We start from the raw sequence: 16396 nt of genomic DNA, 5'->3' as shown, positions 1-16396 counted from the left end.
AGCTTATTTTCTTTCATCATATGCCTCTGCTAATGCTAATAGCACAAAAAGTTTAAATTTAAAAAAAAATCCCAAAAGAAATTGCCAAACTTTCTGGTGTCATTTTAAGCATTCTGAACTGTTACACAGCTGTGGTCGTTTGAATTTTAAAAAGGGCTATGAAATTTTGAATGGTTAAAAAAAACAATAAAATTTTTTAAAAAATAAAAATAAGCAGACATGTACACCAAGTGAAATTATTTACCATAATTGACGTGTCTATTATGATAAATAATTTCCAATTTACCATCAGAAGTTTTTTCACTTAAAATTATTCGAGGAACCAAGCCCTGCAGCTTGGTTCCTTGATTCCACCTGGGAGGATGAGTGGATTCATATGAGTTCTTGAATAGAATTTAGTTGTACTGCTGGACTACTTCTGTAAGAAGTGATTTGATGTAAATTAATCATTTGAGCAAATGTTATTAACGTATTTCCCCATGTATAAGATATACCTGGAGGCGTAAAATATACCATGTATAACATATACCTGGATGCTCCATGTATAAGATGCACCTTAATTTTGGGGGCCGAAATTTGAAAAAAAAAAAAAAAGGAAAAAAAAATGTATTACATAAAGTTATTGAACTCAAATTTTATTCATCATAAAATTTATACAACTCCTCATCACTGTCAAAACTCCCATCCATTAGCTTGTCCTCATCTGTGTCTGATGACGAATCACTGTCTTCATATATTGCCTCGTTCTCAGTTCCATCTATGGCATTTGAAATGACAAACTTCTTAAATGACGCGACAACGATCTCAATCTTGATATTATCCCAGGATCTTTTCACCCAGGTACAAACTTCTCCTATAGTTGGTTTCTTCGCTCTTCCTGCTGGTGTCAAATTGTCCCCAGAAGACTTCATGCATTGGTTCCATTCATCTCTCATGGCAGCTTTGAAGGGTTTATTAATGCTGACATCAAGTGGTTGGAGTTGGGATGTCACGCCTCCAGGTATGACGGCAAGTTTTGTTTTTCGCTCTGCAGCAGTCTTCTTTGCTTTTTTTTTGTTATTTGTGCCCTGAACTGATCAAGCACCAATAGAGCAGGTTTGCTTTCGTAAGAGCCCACCTGGTCTCCTGCTCCAAACTTTCTCAAACCAGATCTTCATCCCATCCTGATCCATCCAACCCTTGTCATGAACGTGGACAACCACTCCTCGAGGAATGTCTTCTTTTGGCATTTGAAAAATCAGCATAGGAGGCAGCTTGGTTCCATCGGCACAACAAGCTAGAACAACTGTATAACTGGTATACTTGCGTGTACACCAATGTTGGAGTTTAGTAAATAAATTTGATGAATTTGAGGTATTGCTCAAAACATCGAAGGCAGATATTGTTGGGATATCAGAGACGTGGTGTCACACAGATATAAGGGATGCAGAACTGCAATTTGGGGAGTACAACGTCTACAGAAAGGATAGACAGGATAGGAAGGGGGGAGGGGTTATGCTATTAGTTAAGAAACACATAAAAACCAAGGAAGTGAAGCCAGTCGACATCGCTGGACAGTGCAGTGTGGAGTCAGTTTGGTGTGACATAAACATTGGGAGATCAAAATTGAGAGTAGGAGTGTGCTATAGGCCTAATGACTCTGATGAGTATAATAAGAAACTGTACAGGGAAATAGAGTGGGCCAGTAAATCAGAGTGTCTTATAATGGGAGATTTTAATTTCCCAGATATTGACTGGAATTTGGGGGCTGGTTACTCACACACTAGCAGGGCTTTTGTGGATTTATTGGATGATTGTTTTCTACATCAGCATGTTCGGGAGGCAACTAGAGGGAGTAATACTCTTGATTTGATTATCAGCAGTGATTCTTCATGCATTAAGAATCTGCAGATAAATGAACCACTAGGTGGCAGTGATCACAGTGTGCTGAAGTGGGATTTACTCAAAGAGGTAACTACCATTAGGGGTAAAGGGAATGGTTATTGCTTCCGTAAAGGCGACTACGATGGACTGAGACAGTATTTAAATTCTATACAGTGGGACCAACTGATGATGTTACCAACAGCAAATTCAAAATGGGAAGCATTCAAAGAACTTATCTTGGAAGCTACTAGGCTTTACATACCAACTAAGAAATATTGTTCAAGGTTTAGGCCAAAATGGATGTCAGATGAACTAATGAGGTATATGGCAGAGAAGAAAAATGCATGGGATACATACAAATTAACTCATGACACAGAAGCCTATGATAGATACAAGTTATATGCAACCAAGTTACAAAGGAGGTTAGGCAGGCGAAGGCAGATTACGAGAAATCCTTGGCAAGGGATGCAAAGAAAAACAGCAAAGAGTTCTTTACTTATGTAAACTCTAGAAGGAAGGGGATGAATCAGATTGGTCCACTTGATATTGATGGGTCAAGTGTTGATGATCCTGCTCAGGTAGCCAACAAACTAAATGAATATTTTGCATCGACATTCACACATGAGGAGTTATTCAGCGAGGGGAATGCCAGAGGTGTATTCAACTCTGGCAGTAAGCTACAGAATCTTGAAATAACTGGGAGTAAAGTGGAGGAGAAACTGTTGAAGATAAACACAAGAAAGGCACCCGGGGTGGATGGGATCTATCCAGTTATATTAAAGGAGGCAGCAAAGGAAGTAAGCAAACCCTTAGCCATAATTATGAGAGCTTCCTTGGACTCAGGGGAGGTACCCATAGACTGGAAATGTGCAAATGTGACCCCAATTCACAAAGGAGGATCAAAGGCTGACACAAGTAATTATAGACCTGTGAGCTTAACTTCTGTTCCAGGAAAATTAATGGAGGCACTGGTTAAAGAAGCACTGCAGGATCATTTAGACAAGACTTCAGTTATAGCTCAGACACAGCATGGTTTTGTTAAGGGGAAGTCTTGCCTGACCAACTTGATTGGATACTATGATGCAGTCACAAAAGAACTGGATGCAGGGAATAACTTTGATATTATATACTTGGATCTTAGAAAGGCTTTTGATACTGTTGCACATGGAAGACTGCTACACAAATTGGAGCAGTGTGACATTGGAGGCAAATTGCTGCTATGGATAAAGGGGTGGTTGAGGGGGAGAAGACAGAGAGTGGTAATCAATGGACACTGCTCATCGTGGACTGATGTTATTAGTGGAGTCCCTCATGGTTCAGTATTGGTCCATTATTGTTTTCTGTATTTATAAATGATATTGATGATGGTATATCAAGCTTAATGTCCAAGTTTGCAGACGATACAAAGGTTGGCAGGGTTGTCAAGGACACTACGGACACTATGCTGCTGCAACAGGATCTGGAAAGGTTGAGCAGATGGGCTGAGAGGTGGCAAATGAAGTTTAACATTGACAAATGTAAAGTACTACACATGGGAAACAGCAACCCCAGAGCAACGTATCAACTCTGTGGTACTGCACTGACAGTGGTGGAGAATGAAAGGGACTTAGGGGTGGTTGTGCAGGCAGATATGAAGTTCTCTGAGCAGTGCAGACGGGCTGCAAGAGTAGCTCATGGAGTATTGTCAATGATATACAGGAATTTTTCCAGCAGGGATAAGGTGGTGATTATTCCATTGTATAAGGCGATGGTCAGGCCACACCTAGAGTACTGTAAACAGGTCTGGAGGCCTCATTTCAAGAAGGATGTAGAGCTGCTGGAACGAGTACAGAGAAGGGCAACAAGATTAGTGAATGGAACAAAGGGGTGCTCTTACGAAGAAAGGCTTAAGTTTTGCAAATTACAGTGTCTGGAGACTAGGCACCAGCGAGGTGATCTGATAGAGGTGTATAAAGCCTTGAATGGTTTAAGCATGCTCAATGCTGATGGGATTCTTCCTCTAGCTCAGAAAAATCACCTGAGAGGGCATAAATTCAAATTGAGGAAAGACAGATGTAGGATAGACGTGCGGAAATTTGCCTTTAGCCAGCGGGTGGTTGGTTGGTGGAACAGACTTCCATCCCTTGTGGTGGAGGTTGATAGCCTAAATAAGTTTAAGGCTCAGCTGGACAGGTATTTTGAACGAACAGAGGGGTGAAGTGGAAGTGGGCTTTTTTTTTTTTTTTTTTGGCTGATGCTGCATAAGCTTGCTTTCTTGCATCAAATGCCTCTACTAATGCTAATGCTAATAATGGCTCTTTTTCATGTGCACTTGTCTTCACAGTTTCAACAACTTCTTATCAACAGTTCTGTTACTTGGAACATCAAATTGAAGGGATACTTCGTCCATATTTGTAATCTGTCCCAACTCAAACTGATGTGTCTTCCGACATTGAATGACAAAACGATGGAATTCAAGGACCTTCTGCACATAGCTTTCAGGCATCTTTTGGGCAAGTCTGGTGCATGTACGCATGCTTAGTCCATTCCGTTTCATGAACCTGAAGCACAAATTGTGTCCTCCTTTGAAATCAGTAACTTCTTTTTCATCAGCAATTCTTCTTGCCTCATGCTGAACCATCTTTGTGGACACAGGAATTCCGATTGCCCTTTGCTCTTCAATCCATATCTTCAGTTCCCTCTCTAAATCGATAGTGGTATTTTTTATTTTTTATATTTTTTATTTAATTGGTATTTTTTATATTTTTTATTTATAACCTATGGTAAAAAATAAGATTTTCTTGTACAGTGCTACCAATTTGTTTTTTAATAGAGCCTAACATTACCTATGGTTAAAAAAAAAAAAAAAAAAAAAAAAAAATTTTCTTGTGATATCCCCAAATTGTTTCTGTAATACAGCAGATGTATTTTTTTTTTTTTTTTTTATGCTTGTGTGTCACTTTGCAATGGTAAAGTTTCTGAAAATTCAATATAATATCTGTGTTTAGATACACCATAGACACTCTTAAAAAACTACAAAGTAGTTGTTGTAGGCATCATTTGCTCTTTCTCATATTGTGCTCTGCCTTCACGACAAGTTGCCATGATACTGCACTACCTCAAATAAGTAACGCTTCACTAATAGAGAAGACTATTGTTACTTATTCTCAGTGAGTACCACCACCCAGACATGTTTCAAGGCTATTGGCCTATCATCAGTGGGTGGGTGGGCAGGTACCCTAGTATTGCAGACATGACGACCCAGTTGTGAAGTTAATCGCACAATATGATAGGCCAATAGCCTTGAAACATGTCTGGGTGGTGGTACTCACTGAGAATAAGTAACAATAGTCTTCTCTATTAGTGAAGCGTTACTTATTTGAGGTAGTGCAGTATCATGGCAACTCGTCGTGAAGGCAGAGCACAATATGAGAAAGAGCAAATTATGCCCACAACAACTACTTTGTAGTTTTTTAAGAGTGTCTATGGTGTATCTAAACATCGATATTAGATATTAAACTCTTAAAGTATTATGCCAAGTGCATTTCATTATTTTGAAAATTCAATATATTCAAAATAACTCAAAATGATAAAATATCTATTGCAGCAAAATCAATAAAAATGCATTAAAACAAATTACACTTAGATGGACTTTTTTTTTTTTTTTTTTTTCAAACTAATAGTTTTACTTTTTTCTGTGGGATTTCTGAGTAGCCTGTCTTCAAGGTGACAACCCAGCCTGAGGAAGTGTTTCATACCTACATTTTTCAAAACACTAAAAGAGGTCCATTGTTAACAATCTTCCATTAGCAGTGACAAACGATGCAAGAAAGCAAGCTTATACAGCATCAGCCAAAAAAAACCGACACCCCCCCATTTCACCTATTCATTCCCTCCAACAGTTTGTCCAGTTCTTCTGTGAATTTATCAACTTGTACAATAACAGATGGAAATTTGTTCCAACAATCAACCACCCATTGGCTAAAGACAAATTTCCTTCTCAATTTAAATTTTGCCCCTTGTGTGTGGTCTGAGTAAGAGGAAGAATCCCATCAGCATTGAGCTTGCTCAATCCATTCAAAGCCTTGAACACCTCAATCAGATCACCTTGCAGGTGCCTAGTCTCCACACACTACAATTTGCAGAACTGAAGCCGTTCTTGGTAAGCGCACTCCTTTGTTCCCCTGACCAATCTCTTTGTCCTCTGTACTTGTTCCAGCAGCTCCACTTCCTTCTTAAAATGAGACCTCCAGACCTGTATGAAGTACTCAAGATGTGGCCTGATCACTGCCTTATACAATGGGTAATCACCACCTCCCTATCCTGCTAGCAAAATTCCTGGATATCATTAACAAATTCCCATGAGATGTCCTGTCAGCTTGTCTGCATTGCTAGGAGAACTTCATATCTGACTGCACAATCCCCAGGTCTTTTTTATTTTCCATTACCCTGAGTGTAGGACCACACAGTTGGTAAGTTACTCTGGGGTTATTGCTACCCATATGCAGTACTTTGCATTTATCAATGTTAAACTTCAATTGCATTTTCTCAGCCCATCTGCCTAACTTTTCTAGATCCTGTTCAGTAGCAACAGGATCTAGAAAAGTCATTAACCAGCCTGGCAACCATTGTATCAAATGAAAACTTGGACATTAAACCTGATATGCCTTCATGAATATCATTGGATAAATATAGAAAACAATAATGGGCCTAACACCGAACCCAGACTCCACTAATAACATCAATCCGTGAAGAGCAATGTCCATTGATTACAACTCTGTCTTCTTTCAACAATCCCTTTATTCATAGCAGCAACGTGCTGTTAATGCCACACTGCTCCAATTTATACATAGTCTTATGTGCAATAGTATCAAATGCTTTCCTGAAATCCAAGTTCAGGTAGCCCTCGATTTACGTCAGGGTTAGATTCCTGGGGGTGGGGGGGACAGGAATCAGCACAAATGGAACACTTGATATAATGGAGTCAATCGGAAATCACAGGGTTAGGTTCCGAGCACCAAAAATTTTACCTACCATTTTGCATCGATAGTTTTATTTTATTAGCATTCTTCACAGTTGCAGTAATAGTCGATGGAGGCATATTCATAGCCCTACACACATTAGGGCAGCTTTTACCAAATTCCATCCTCCAAATATTGCACTAGGATTCAATGAATACTTTTACCAGACATGGCATCTCTTTATTCTATTAAATTAAAAACTTTATAACACGACTGACAAAAACTGCACACTACTATCACTATTATTATTTAATTTATTAATAGCACAATTAATAAAAAAATGTTAGCATAATAAATTTCCAACACATGTAAATAGTGTAAACAACAAACAACTGAATGCTTCATCGCATTGACCTTTACCACCCACATCCGCGAGTGGCTACTTTGAGGGCGGGAATCTTTCTCGTCTCTGATACAGATGCGCTAATTGCCGATTGGCTCAGATTGTCCTAAATCATATGAACAGTGCATGATACATAGATAGTATGATGCTGATAAATTTTGTCTGACAATTTTAAACTAACAGGTCTGTAATTACTCATCATCCTTTGTTTCCCCTTTGTGTTGTTGTTGTTATTTGGTTTTTAGGAGCATTAGCAACTAAGGCCATATTGCTCCGGGGATATGCGGTGGTCATTCCCTGACCTTTCCGCATCCTCCGTATTTGGTGGTGAGGGGCTTGAACCCCGGTCTAATCAAGAAGCGTGTGCTACGTACTGTTGCTCCTTCCCACCTGGCTACGGAGGTGCTCTCCCCTTTGTGAATTGGGGATACATTTCACATCTCCAGTCTGCGGGACCTCCCCTCCTGAATCCAAGGATGCTCTCATAATTATAGCTAAGGGTTTGCATACTTCCTTCGCTGCCTCCCTTAATAAAACCAGATAAAGCAGGGGATGCCTTCTGTCATCGTCTTCCCTAAAGCAATCCTCGTGTGTCAATGTAGATACAAAATACTCATTCAGTTTGTCAAGTTCATTTCATAAATATAAAAAAGATTCACTAAATAAGTATATAAAGATTCACTAAATAAGTATAAAAAGATTCACTAAATAAAAACATTCACTAAATGAGAACAGCCTGTTCTCTGCTGTTCCCTTGCACTTATGAACACTGCTTATATGTGTAAGGGAAGAGCAGAGAATATGTTCTCTGCTCTTCCCTTACACATATACCTGTTCCATATGCAGCAGCAACACAATTCACTCAATCTTACTCCCTTAATACTTTTTCTTCTTTTGAGATATGTCAAAAAATTATTTTATATTCCTTACTGTTGCAAACTGTAAGCAACTAAAAAAAATTTAATGGAAATAATACATAAGATTACTGCAAGATTTTGATTTAATTGTTCACAATAATATACCAGTTCTGGGCAATAAAGTCAAAATAACAACATCTTTTAAAGCATTTAGTTCAAATTTTTCATTTTTACAAATTCCACGAAAACACACACTACACAGAGACCACTCTATGAAAACTCACTGTGGAGGGCCCAATCATGTGCAGGAAAACTCACCAATGAGAAGGTTACCTGAAGCAGTTATTTGTTTTCTGTTAATGCTTGAAAATTTAATGGGAGAACAACTAATCATGATTACCAAAAAATTTTGGATAACATAACAATAGTCAGCCCACAAAGATAATTAAGAAAACAGTTTCTTCCAGAAAACTCTCTCCGTTCATTCCATCCTAGGTTTGAGAGTTGGGTCACATTGCTACAGCTCAAATAGGTCTGGATGACCTATTTAAATTTCTTGCTTTTCATCACCTGACCTTTAGATGACTATGCAAATAATGTTAAAAGCCATTACACTTCTGACTATCTCAAAATCTGACAAACTTAATTTGCATAGAAGAAGAAGTTGTTTACACAACTTGTTTCTTCCTCGGAACAAAGTTTAAATCCATTTTAAAAGTGAAAACTGTGTTAAAAATGGGAGGAGTGAGAATACTACCATTCACATGTGATTGGATGATGTGATATAAATATTTAAACATTCATATTAAGCTTTTGATATTGGGTTATTCGAAATACCTAACAATGACATAAATAGAGAACAACTTACAATAATATCCATAGCTGCTTACAGGCTAACTGCATTATGCAAGGTCTCTGAAAACTTGTTTAAGCCTTGGAATGCATATGCAAATTTTAAACTCATTAACTGTTCAGGTAGGATGCCAAATCATATACAATCAGCTGAGATTTGAAAAATATGACCTTATAAGTATGCACTTCAGCATATGATAGGTACAGACTTACAATACTTAAGGAATGTAAATTTGCTGGTTGTTTCAGACACCTTTGTTGCATTGACTACTCTGGTCAGTGCACCATTTGTATGGCATGCAGTTTGATCTTTATCATGTATAGTCATATGATCTTTATCATGTCTCATGTGTAGTCATGTGGTCTTTATTATTGTGCATTATGTATGAATAAGTATGCTCATGAGTCAATTTGTGTGTTATGTTTGCTCATGGTAGAAGTCTGCATGGGCCCAGAGCTAGTTCTCGGGCTGGGGAACACAAACAATGTTCGGGCTCGGCTCGGGTACAAATAATCATAATGGATTGTTGTTTCAAACATTTTGGACTTTTTCGGGCTATTTCTCACATTCTTTCTTTTTTTTTTTTTTTCTTTATGTATTTAAATTCTTAGTTTTTTAGAAAAAATGTGTGTTATTTGTCTGTTGACACTTTTAACTGCCCAATAAGGTGCCTTCACCAGTCTCCAAAATTCATTGAAATTTGTACTCTTTCATGGAAACGACCCAGTCTATATTTTTGCTGAGTAAAGTAGCCTTTACCCTTAAGCAAGTGTTAAGTTGTAATTTACATTCCATTAAGAGTATGACATGAGTCATTATGTCCCCAGGCACTGGGCCCATTTTTAGTTGTATGTGTACAGTATACCATACAGTATTTCTTAAAAGTTCTACTACATCCGAGATTTTAGGTTGACCTACTTTTAATTCTGAGTCACTTGTAACATTTTCTAACCGCTTCTTTGCTATATCCAGTACTGACCAATAATTTAGAAATACAGGTAAGCTGAATGCTTACACATCATTTGTACAGTGAGAATTGGCAGTTAGACGGTTCTAATTGTTTAGTTTAATTATTAATAGTACTTAGGTGCAGCCCTCATTACAAATGTTGATGAAATCAAAGCGAAATTGAAAAACAATATAGTTTAGTAGAAAAAATAATGCTAAAAGTGATGTATGGAAAAAATTTAAAGAAGTACAAGATGCATCTACAAATGAAAAAATTAGTGCTGTTCAGTGCATAAAGTGTCAATCAATTTTAAGCTATTCTGTGACAAAAACAGGAAGTTCCCATTTAAATAACCATTCTTTAAATAGCGACAGTGTTGACTAACTATTTTATTTCTACACAACAGTTTGCAATAAAATGCATGTAAAGAAAAGGTGGCTGGTAGAGGTGGATATCAATATTCGTTTTGGAATTATATTAAATATGGAAAATTTAAAATTTACATTTTTATAATTAATATTGATAATTATTATTGTTATATAATTATTAATATGAAAGTTTATTTTTTTATTATTATGAAGCTTCAGAAACTAATGCTAGCAATTTTATGTATATAAAAAGTTTCAGTCGGACTGGGATAAAAATCAGTTCAGGTATGGATAATGAATTTGAAAAACAAACTCGGGCTCAGATTGGGGTGGGCTATCTAGAGTTCGGGCCAAGCTGGGTAAAAATAATAAATGTAAGCCCATGCAGACCTCTGGCTCATGGGGAACCCTATTCCCTCTGCCTGAGCAATGGAATGTCACTATCACTGAAAATATTATCTGAAAAGAAAATGGAAAAGTAAATAAAGTGTGCAGAAAAAGGCATAAAATGAAATTTAATCTGAAATTCAAGTAAAATATTTGATACTCTAATATGGAACAAAATTACACTTGCACCCTCTCTGTGAGCACTTCTGTGCAACTATTAATTACCCTTAACACTGAAAAGGAAACTGTAATAGAAACAAATCCACTGGCAATCTACAACTATATGGAAAAACACTTTTAAGTAACTACAAGCGATGTATCAGCATTTTTAAAAACAAAGTACAAAACAATGTCCATATAGTCATGGCATGACTACTGTAAGCAAACATTTTGAGCATTTAATCAAGTCAATTAAAGCTGATGTAGTTGGTCTTGCCAAGATGCTATTCACAGATGAATTTCATTTTGGTTATTACTCTGTGCTCAGGAGAGATAGGAAGGAATGGAGGAAATGATGCTTTGGTCAAAAACTGCCTGAAGAAGGCAAGAATATTCCCCGAGTCGGATCAAAGTAACAACACAGATGTTGAGTCAATGTGATATGAAAAGACTTTGCAATAAAGGGAAGATAATACTAGGCATAAGTTACAGGCCAAATGCCTCTGAGAAAAATCTCTTTTGGCATATTAAATGGGATAGTAAGTTCAATTTTCTCATCATGGGAGACTTCAGCCCATCTTTTATAGACCGGAATATGTGGACCAGATGATTGCTACTTACACCAGCATGTCCAAGAGAATACACGAGGTCCTAATATACTAGATCTGTTCTCAATAATAAGCTTAACAGTACCAAAAACTTGACAGTGAGGGGAACCAATAGCAGGCAATGACTACGGTATCATAAAACAGGTTGTATCTATATACACCTATGTAATCTAAGGTAAAAGTGTAAGATTCAATTTCAAGAAAAGAAATGGAATATATAATCAAATGGAATATATTTTGGGCTCAATTAACTGGAGAGACTACTGTATGGTGTAAGATACAAATATGCTATGGTAAATACTCAAGGTATTATCCTCAAAGCTCCAATGTATTCATACGAGTGGTCAAGTTCCGTAAACCTAACAGATGACAGGCAAAGTTAAGAGTTTAACTAGTCAAAAGAAATAAACATGGTTCATTTACAAACAGTCATGATTCCAATTCGTGTGAACATTATAAGAGGAAAAACCACTGATAAGGTGAGATGGGTGGAAGCTGATTATAAAAGATTATTAACATGATTATTAACAGTAGCCACTGGCAGAGGTGAAAGTGATTCTTGCACTGCTTCTATTGGAATGAGCCGCAGCCTGGAAAATAAGATGTAGGATATTACAGAGACTGTTGGGAATCATTGGGGTACAAGTAAACACATGGGTTGTGTCAGGGTAGCTAAGAAAAAGAACAGGTGCATGTATACTTGCGTGTACACCAATGCTAGGAGTTTAGTAAATAAATTTGATGAATTTGAGGTATTGCTCAAAACATCAAAGGCAGATATTGTGGAAATTTCAGAGACGTGGTGTCACACAGATAAAAGGAATGCAGAACTGGAATTTGGGGAGTACAATGTCTACAGAAAGGATAGGAAGGGAGGAGGAGTTATGCTATTAGTTAAGAAATACATAAAATCCAAGGAAGTGAAGCCAGTCAACATCGCTGGACAGTGCAGTGTCGAGTCAGTTTGGTGTGACATAAGCATTGGGAGATCAAAACTGAGAGTAGGAGTGTGCTATAGGCCTAATGACTCTGATGAGTATAATAAGAAACTGTACAGGGAAATAGAGTGAGCCAGTAAATCAGAGAGTCTTATAATGGGGGATTTTAATTTCCCAGATATTAACTGGAATTTGTGGATTGATCACTCACACAATAGCAAGGCTTTGGTGGATTTATTGAATGATTGTTTTCTACATCAGCATGTTCGGGAGGCAACTAGAGGGAGTAATACTCTTGATTTGATTATCAGTAGTGATTCTTCATGCATTAACAATCTGCTGATAAATGAACCACTAGGTGGCAGTGATCACAGTGTGCTGAAGTGGGATTTACTCAAAGAGGTAACTACCATTAGTGGTAAAGGGAAGGGGTATTGCTTTCGTAAAGGCGACTACGATGGACTGAGACAGTATTTAAATTCTATACAGAAGTGGGACCAACTGATGATGTTATCAACAGCAAATTCAAAATGGGAAACATTCAAAGAACTTATCTTGGAAGCTACTAGGCTTTACATACCAACTAAGAAATATTGTTCAAGGTTTAGGCCTAAGTGGATGTCAGATGAACTAATGAGACATATGGCAGAGAAGAAAAATGCATGGGATACATGCAAATTAACATGTGACACAGAAGCCTATGATAGATACAAGCTGATCTGTAACCAAGTTACAAAGGAGGTTAGGCAGGCGAAGGCAGATTACGAAAAATCTTTGGTAAGGGATGCAAAGAAAAACAGCAAAGAGTTCTATACTTATGTAAACTCTAGAAGGAAGGGGATGAATCAGATTGGTCCACTTGATATCAATGGGTCAACTGTTGATGATCCTGCTCAGGTAGCTAACAAACTAAATGAATATTTTGCATCGACATTCACACATGAAGAGTTATTCAGCGAGGGGAATGCCAGAGGTAAATTCAACTCTGGCATTAAGCTAGAGAATCTTGTAAAAACTGAGAGAAAGGGGAGGGGAAATTGTTGAAGATAAACACAGGAAAGGCACCTGGGGTGGATGGGATCTATCCAGTTATATTAAAGGAGGCAGCAAAGGAAGTAAGCAAACCCTTAGCCATAATTATGAGAGCTTCTTTGGACTCAGGGGAAGTACCCATGGACTGGAGATGTGCAAATGTGACCCCAATTCACAAAGGAGGATAAAAGGCTGACACAAGTAATTATAGACCTGTGAGTTTAACTTCTGTTCCAGGAAAATTAATGGAGGCACCGGTTAAAGAAGCACTGCAGGATCATCTAGACAAGACTTCAGTTATAGCTCTGACACAGCATGGTTTTGTTAAGGGGAAGTCTTGCCTGACCAATTTGATTGGATACTATGATGCAGTCACAAAATAACTGGATGCAGGGAATAACTTTGATATTATATATTTGGATCTTAGAAAGGCTTTTGATACTGTTGCGCAGGGAAGACTGCTGCACAAATTGGAGCAGTGTGGCATTGGAGGCAAATTGCTGCTATGGATAAAGGGGTGGTGACGGGGAGAAGACAGAGAGTGGTAATCAATGGACACTGCTCATCGTGGACTAATGTTATTAGCGGCGTCCCTCAGGGTTCAGTATTGGTCCATTATTGTTTTCTGTATTTATAAATGATATTGATGATGGTATATCAAGCTTAATGTCCAAGTTTGCAGATGATACGAAGGTTGGCAGGGTTGGAAGGTTGGCAGGGGACACTACTGACACTATGCTGCTGCAACAGGATCTGAAAAAGGTTGAGCAGATGGGCTGAGAGGTGGCAAATGAAGTTTAACATTGACAAATGTAAAGTACTACATATGGGAAACATCAACCCCAGAGCAACGTATCAACTCTGTGGTACTACACTGACAGTGGTAGAGAATGAAAGGGACCTGGGGTGGTTGTGCAGGCAGATATGAAGTTCTCTGATCAGTGCAGACGGGCTGCAAGAGTAGCTCATGGTGTATTGTCAATGATATATAGGAATATTTCTAGCAGGGATAAGGAGGTGATTATTCCCTTGTATAAGGCAATGGTTAGGTCACATTAGAGTACTGTATACAGGTCTGGAGGCCTCATTTCAAGAAGGATGTAGAGATGCTGGAACGAGTACAGAGAAGGGCAACTAGATTAGTGAATGGAACAAAGGAGTGCTCTTACAAAGAAAGGCTTAAGTTTTGCAAATTACAGTGTCTGGAGACTAGGCACCAGCGAGGTGATCTGATAGAGGTGTATAAAGCCTTGAATGGTTTGAGCATGATCAATGCTGATGGGATTCTTCCTCCTGCTTAGAATAATCACCTGAGAGGGCATAAATTCAAATTGAGGAAAGACAGATATAGGATAGACGTGAGGAAATTTGCCTTTAGCCAGTGGGTGGTTGGTTGGTGGAACAGACTTCCATCCCTTGTCGTGGAAGTTGATAGCCTAAATAAGTTTAAGGCTCAGCTGGACAGGTATTTCGAACGAACAGAGGGGTGAAGTGGAAGTGGTTATTTTTTATTTATTTATTTTTTTTTTTTTTTTTGGCTGATGCTGCATAAGCTTGCTTTCTTGCATCAAATGCCTCTACTAATGCTAATGCTAAAAGAATGCCAGCAAAGAGAGCCAAGAAATGGAATAGGGAGCTCTAATGTGAATACAAAAAAGAAGAGTAAATAAAATAGATCCCTTAACTAATTGGAGTAGAAGGTCCAGGGGAAAAGAAGATGAGCTAAACAGTTAAGGAATTGAGTTGAATGTTAAGGAATCAGATTGTTGTAAAATAAGTGATAATGATTTCAGAGGATCACTTTGTTAGAAAATCTAATATGGTTAAAGGAGGCAAGATCTAGAGAAGGATATTATATATTCAATTATAATTAAAAGACTGCAATGTCAGCTTATCAAGCCATTGGGAATGTTAATGAGAGAATCATCAGACTCCAAGAAAATCATCCTTGGACTGGAGAAGTACTAATATCTCCCCAGTCCACAAAAGTTGTGGTAAAGGAGAACTGGGGAACTATTGGCTAGTGAGTTTGACTTCCAATGGCTGGAAAGATCATGGTTATGGGTAAAATTCAGGACCATCTCAACAAGAATGGCATAGATCTCAGCATGAGTTTGTTAGGAGGAGATCATGCCTGACTAAGCTGATAAATTACTATGATGCAGTCATTAAGCAGTTAGATGCAGGAAACAATTTTTAAATTACATATCTAGACTTTAGTAAAGCATTTGATACTACTATCCCTCATGAAAGGCTACTCTATAAGGTCAGAGCTGCCAGTAAGATTGCGGACTAGCTTAAAGATGGGAGACAAAACATTGTCATAAATGGCCAGTCTTCAGGGTGAACTAATGCAATGGGAGGATCCTTCGGGGTTCAGTGTTGGTCCCTCCTATTTCTAATTTTCAAAAATAATATTACAAGGGTAACCAAGGGAAGATGTAAAAGTTTGCTAATGATTTGAAAATGAGAAGGGTAGTTAACAATTCAAGCCAGGCTGCAATGCTTCAAAAAGAATTGGATTGGTTGCATATACAGTCCTACAAAAAGCAACTAAATTTTAATTATTCTAAACGTAAGATTATGCATTTGGGGAACAAAAACCCTGAAGTCACATATAAGATAGAAGAAGAGTTAAAAGTGGTTCCAGATAAAAAAAAAAAAAAAAAAACAATGTAGGTGTAATCTATCATGATTGTACATGCAGTGTAAACAGGTGGTTAGGCCTGTGTCCTGTCCATGATAGTTTTACTAGTAAGGGAGAAGGATGCCATTATCTCTCTATACAAGACAGTAGTTAGATCCCCATTTGGAATATTACATTGAAGTCTGGAGAAAATACCTAAAAAAAAAAAAGGAAAGTTAAGCTTCTGAAGAGGATTCAAAGGGCAACAAGATTAGTGATGAGTACAAAATTTATACTTATATGAAGAACGGTCTAGAAGTTGTGAACTTCAAAGTTTGACATTTAGGCATCTAAGGGAAGACCTGATTGATCTGATCTCTCCTGGGGGGGGCACAAATATATAATCTCAGATC

The 16396-nt window shown here is 37.8% G+C and overlaps 1 protein-coding gene across 5 annotated transcripts in view; it reads right to left on the bottom strand.

Moving 5' to 3' along the window:
- LOC150085178 (eukaryotic translation initiation factor 4 gamma 3-like) overlaps positions 1-16396 on the bottom strand; it is a 791506-nt gene that overhangs the window by 661897 nt on the left and 113213 nt on the right. The gene's annotated exons all lie outside the window — the stretch shown is intronic.

Source organism: Mastigoproctus giganteus, chromosome 5 (genome assembly GCF_048544385.1).
Source record: "Mastigoproctus giganteus isolate SK-2022 chromosome 5, ASM4854438v1, whole genome shotgun sequence".
NCBI lineage: Eukaryota > Metazoa > Arthropoda > Arachnida > Uropygi > Thelyphonidae > Mastigoproctus > Mastigoproctus giganteus.
The sequence above is the reverse complement of the archived record's forward strand: the minus strand, read 5'-3'. Positions and strand labels throughout refer to the sequence as shown.